This window comes from Bufo gargarizans, chromosome 2, assembly GCF_014858855.1.
Source record: "Bufo gargarizans isolate SCDJY-AF-19 chromosome 2, ASM1485885v1, whole genome shotgun sequence".
Taxonomy (NCBI): Eukaryota; Metazoa; Chordata; class Amphibia; order Anura; family Bufonidae; genus Bufo; species Bufo gargarizans.
In genome coordinates this window covers 155,703,776-155,709,849 of record NC_058081.1, presented here as the reverse complement: position 1 = coordinate 155,709,849, position 6,074 = coordinate 155,703,776, and positions in this window count along the sequence as shown.

The following is a 6,074-nucleotide window of genomic DNA, read 5'->3' as shown; positions in this document are numbered from 1 at the left end:
GCTCCTTCTTTTGGTCGGTTGGTTCCAGCAGAGGAGCACACATCACTGTGAGTACCCACCAACACCACACTTAGCCCCCAGATCACCTCCCAGCACCCCAATTAACCCTTTGATCACCCCTTCTTGCCTCTGTCAATCACTAGTGAAAAGGAAAAAAGTGATCAGTGCAAACTGTCACATTTTTTTTTCCACTGGTATTGACCGTTAGGATAGTTTAGGTCCCTTGGTTAGGTAGTTTAGCGATCAGTTAGCGCCCAGCCCACCGCACCGCAGTCCCTTATTCGCTGATTAGCGTATCGCTAATCAGCATTTGTACTTTTATAGTATCTGGAAGTGATCAAAACTGATCACGGTCAGATCTATAATAGTATTAGTGTCACTTTAGTTTGCCCTCCACCCAAAACGCAGTGTTTGCCCGATCAGGCCTGAGCGGTCGCCCACACGTGCGTTCACCCACGCCCGCCCCACCGCAGTGACAAAAAAATTCATTTTTTTTTAATCACTGCACATTCACTTTACACGCACTGCGGCGATAAAAAAATCTGTTTTGATATTTTTTATCAACCGCAGCGGCCTCCGGTACTTCGCTAGCCTCCCCTTTGTAAGACAGGCTTGCTTTTTTTCTTGGGTAGTCTCAGGGAATACCCCTAAATTTAGTTGCCCAAATGTCAAACAGGGGGTATTCTTCTGAAGAGGCCTACAGGCTTCTGACCCAGTCGGATGAGGAATTGGAACCCTCATCTGATGAATCTAGCGGGTCAGAATACGAACCTGTAGAAAGCAGTGGCTCTCTGACCCAAAGTTCGGACAAGAAGGCTGCGGTCCCTGATAGCACCAGGCGTACCCGGCCCCGTGTCGCTAGACCACAGGTTGCGCAGGATCCGCTTCAAGAGCAGCAGAGTGGGGCTGGTGCTGTCGGATTACGTGGTGAGGCATACACAGGCAGCGCAGCCCTTCCTGGACCTAGTACCAGCACTGCCGTACAACCTGGTGAAGTGGCGAGCACCAGAAGGGCAGTTGAAGGTGGCACGAGCAGTAGTGACCCTGTCGCAGCCACCGCAAAGACGTGCCCGTAGAGCCCCTAGAATCCCTGAGGTGCTGGCAAACCCTGATTGGCAGTCCCCCAACTTCAGCCGCACCTGTAGTTCCCCCTTTCACCGCCCAGTCTGGAGTTCGGGTTGAGACAGCTCAGATCGGTTCAGCCCTGGGATTTTTTGAGCTGTTCTTGACTGCGGAGCTCTTGGACATAGTCGTGGCCGAAACAAATCGGTATGCCACACAATTTATATCCGCCAACCCGGGAAGCTCTTATGCCCAGTCTTTCCGGTGGAAACCAGTCCAAGTTTCCAAAATTAAAACTTTTCTGGGCCTTCTCCTCAACATGGGTCTAACTAAAAAGCATGAATTGCGGTCATATTGGTCCATGAACCCAATTCATCACATGCCCATGTTCTCTGCTGCTATGTCCAGGACACAATTTGAGACCATCCTGCGTTTCCTGCACTTTAGTGATAACAGCACCTCCCGTCCCAGAGGCCACCCTGCTTTTGACCGGCTCCACAAAATTCGGCCCCTCATAGACCATTTCAACCTGAAATTTGCAGATTTGTATACCCCTGAGCAAAACATCTGCGTAGACGAGTCCCTTATACATTTTACCGGGCACCTTGGCTTCAAACAATACATCCCAAGCAAGCGCGCCCGGTATGGGGTCAAATTGTATAAGCTCTGTGAAAGGGCCACAGGCTATACCCACAAATTTCGGATCTATGAGGGAAAAGATCAGACCCTGGAGCTGGTCGGTTGCCCTGACTACTTGGGGAGCAGTGGGAAGACAGTCTGGGACTTGGTGTCACCCTTATTCAGCAAGGGGTACCATCTTTATGTGGACAATTTTTACACAAGTGTGGCCCTCTTTAGGCATTTGTTTCTAGAACGGATTGGCGCCTGTGGCACCGCGCAGGCTTCCCCCCCAACAGCTCATTACCACCCGTCTTGCAAGGGGGCAGAGGGCTGCATTGTGTAACGAAGAACTGCTCGCGGTGAAATGGAGAGACAAGCGTGACGTTTACATGCTCTCCTCCATTCATGCAGACACGACAATCCAAATTGAGCGAGCATGGGAGGGGTGTACTTCAATGACCAGATGTTGGCTCCGTATTTAGTGTCCCGCAGAACCAGACGCTGGTATAAGAAGGTGTCTGTATACCTAATTCAATTGGCTCTGTATAATAGTTTTGTTCTCTACAGTAAGGCTTGGAGAACTGGATCCTTCCTCAAATTTCAGGAAGAGATCATTGCAAACCTCCTGTACCCAGGAGGTTCCGTGGCCCCATCCACCAGTGTAGTTAGCCGTCGTAAACGAGCGACATTTCCCCAGTGTAGTTCCTGGTACCTCAAACCGACAGCCACCCCGAAAAAAATGTCGTCTGTAGCAGGAGTGGAATAAGGCATGACACCCGCTATTTCTGTCCTGACTGTCCTTACCACCCTGCCCTATGCTTTGGAGAGTGTTTCCGAAAGTACCACACACAGGTACACTTAGCATAGGGATCACATCTCACCAGGACAGGCACACAGGGCTATTAGGGCCCATTCACATACAGCTGCTGCAAACCTCTCCTTTCACCTGGGACAAAGTGCATAACGCACTTTGCCACATCTTTGGGCAATTGGCAAACACTTTGTATATAAAAAAAATTAAATAAAAAAATATATATATCCCGGCAATGATTTATTCATCCACATCAATTGATGTGAATGGAGAAATCTGGTTTGCCAGGGCATACGAGCTAAGTGGGTATGGATGTTGGGCGGAGCTCCTATGTCCTGGCAGACACCTTTCCCCTCTTTTTTTTTTGGCAAAGATTTTTCCATCCACATTGATCGATGCGAATGAAGAAATCAGTGCCGTTCATTTTTTTCTTTCAGCCCAAAAGCTGAACGGAAAAAAAAAATCTCATTACCTGTATGCTCAATATAAGGAGAATAGCAGAAACTCCTAATGCTGGCCATACATGTAATGATTGCGGAGACCCTCAAATGCCAGGGCAGTACAAACACCCCACAACTGACCCCATTTTGGAAAGAAGACACCCCAAGGTATTCACTGAGGGCATATTGAGGCCATGAAAGATTAAAATTTTTGTCCTAAGTTAGCGGAAAGTGAGACTGAGAAAAAAACAAAAAAAAATATCAATTTCTGCTAACTTATGCCCCAAAAAATAAATTTCTATGAACTCGCCATGCCCCTCATTGAATACCTTGGGGTGTCTTCTTTCCAAAGTGGGGTCACATGTGGGGTATTTATACTGCCCTGGCTTTTTAGGGGCCCTAAAGCGTGAGAAGAAGTCTGGGATCCAAATGTCTAAAAATGCCCTCCTAAAAGGAATTTGGGCACCTTTGCGCATCTAGGCTGCAAAAAAGTGTCACACATGTGGTATCGCCGTACTCAGGAGAAGCTGGGGAATGTGTTTTGGGGTGTCATTTTACATATACCCATGCTGGGTGAGAAATATCTTGGCAAAAGACAACTTTCCCTTTTTTTTTTTTTTATACAAAGGGGAAAGTTGTCTTTTGCCAAGATATTTCTCTCACCCAGCATGGGTATATGTAAAATGACACCCCAAAACACATTCCCCAACTTCTTCTGAGTACGGTGATACCAGATGTGTGACACTTTTTTGCAGCCAAGGTGGGCAAAGGGGCACATATTCCAAAGTGCACCTTTCGGATTTCGCAGGCCATTTTTTACACATTTTGATTGCAAAGTACTTCTCACACATTTGGGCCCCTAAATTGCCATGGCAGTATAACTACCCCACAAGTGACCCCATTTTGGAAAGAAGACACCCCAAGGTATTCCGTGAGGGGCATGGTGAGTTCCTAGAATTTTTTGTCGCAAGTTAGTGGAATATGAGACTTTGTAAGAAAAAAATAAAAATAAAAAAAATCATCATTTTCCGCTAACTTGTGACAAAAAATAAAAAGTTCTATGAACTCACTATGCCCATCAGCGAATACCTTAGGGTGTCTACTTTCCGAAATTGGGTCATTTGTGGGGTTTTTCTACTGTTTGGGCATTGTAGAACCTCAGGAAACATGACAGGTGCTCAGAAAGTCAGAGCTGCTTCAAAAAGCGGACATTCACATTTTTGTACCATAGTTTGTAAACGCTATAACTTTTACCCAAACCATTTTTTTTTTGCCCAAACTTTTTTTTTATATCAAAGACATGTAGAACAATAAATTTAGCGAAAAATTTATATATGGATGTCGTTTTTTTTTTTGCAAAATTTTACAGCTGAAAGTGAAAAATGTCTTTTTGCAAGAAAATCGTTACATTTTGATTAATAACAAAAATGTCAGCAGCAATGAAATACCACCAAATGAAAGCTCTATTAGTGAGAAGAAAAGGAGGTAAAATTCATTTGGGTGGCAAGTTGCATGACCGAGCGATAAATGGTAAAAGTAGTGTAGTGCAGAAGTGTAAAAAGTGCTCTGGTCATTAAGGGGGTTTTAGCTAGCGGGGCTGAAGTGGTTAAAAGGACAGGACATGCACTCAACTGGTATCAGCGATTTGCAGACTGAAAAACACTTCTAGCTGAGTGTATGAGGCCTTATGCTGCGTTTTTTCCCAAAAGAAAATCTGCGCAAAAACAAAAAGCGCAATCCGCAACGTGTGCTTATTGTGAATGTGCTTCAATCACAGCCACACTTGCGCTGGTGCTTGTGATATACTTAATCTGGTTCTAGGATAAAACTTGTCTAGTCTTGTACTACAGACAGCAGTGGTGGAGTGCTCCTAGAAATGTTTCTGCCCTCCTCACAATTTGTGAGCTGATATATGATCATTTAACAAACTTATTGGGAGAGATTTAGCAAGACTGGCATACTCATATGCCAGTCTTGATCTCCCTGTGCCAGCATTGAGAGATACATTTTAATAAATTTGCATCTCTGCCCCTCTGAGCCAGAAACTGAAATCTATACCAGCCAGGAGCTGACTTCAGCTATAACTTACACCAGTCTCTGGCATAAATTATAGTAAATCTGGAGGGCCATGTGAAGCTCCGCCCCTTTCTCTCACCACTTCAGAAGTCACACAAAAAAAAGGCACATTATGCCACAATAGGAAATCAATTTCTGATTGCCATTACTATCGATTTAGCAGACTCAAGTCCCAACGGCAGTCACATTATCTTTATATGCAAGTTTATTAAACGATTATACTAGCTCAAACATGAGGGCAGGTGCATTAAAAAAAAAAAAAAAAAAAAAAAAAACATTTTAATAGGAATGTCTGATAAACAAAGTTACTCATATCTGGAAACATACTTGGATATTCAAGTAATGGATGAGTATTAGTCTAATGTATGTACTAACAACATCAGCGTTGTTTCTCTAGAAGAGCATATGCAGACTACAGAAAACCGTATCAAAGCAATAGAAGTGTGACTCAGAGCGCTGTGCACCTTCAGTGTTCATCAGCTCTCCTTACTTAAGCATCCATAGAAGCTACATGGGATTAAAGAGGTATTCCAGATTGGTGCAGGTCCTACAGTTGGGACCCCCCATTGATTACAAGGATGGGGCCCTGTACCCTGTGGAGTCACCTCACTCCTCCCCCTCCCCTCCCCCCGGAAATGGATGGAGTGGCTGGTTGGAAATGCGCACCTCCGCTCTGTTCATTTCTATGGGAGTGCTGAAGATGGCCAAACGCTGTACTCTGGTGCTCCCATAAAAAAAGGATAGAGGGAGAGAGCTTATCTAACCATTTCAGGGGGATCTTGTTCTCATAATTGGTGGGGACCTCAACTGATCTGATAGTTACTGCCATCCTGTGGATAGAGGATAACCAGAATAACCCCTTTAATACTCTACACATTCAAAAAGCCAAGCAATGCTGTTTAAAGTAAAAAAAAAAAAAAAAAAAAAGGCAGAAAGCTCTGAACTTCTACCCCCTTAATTTTTCTTCAAACGTTTAGTTACCCTTTAACTTGTCTCTAGTCAACAAGTTAAACTGTTGTCTTGCAGGAGTAAAATAAAGAAAAAGAAAAGAACTGGACAGACTA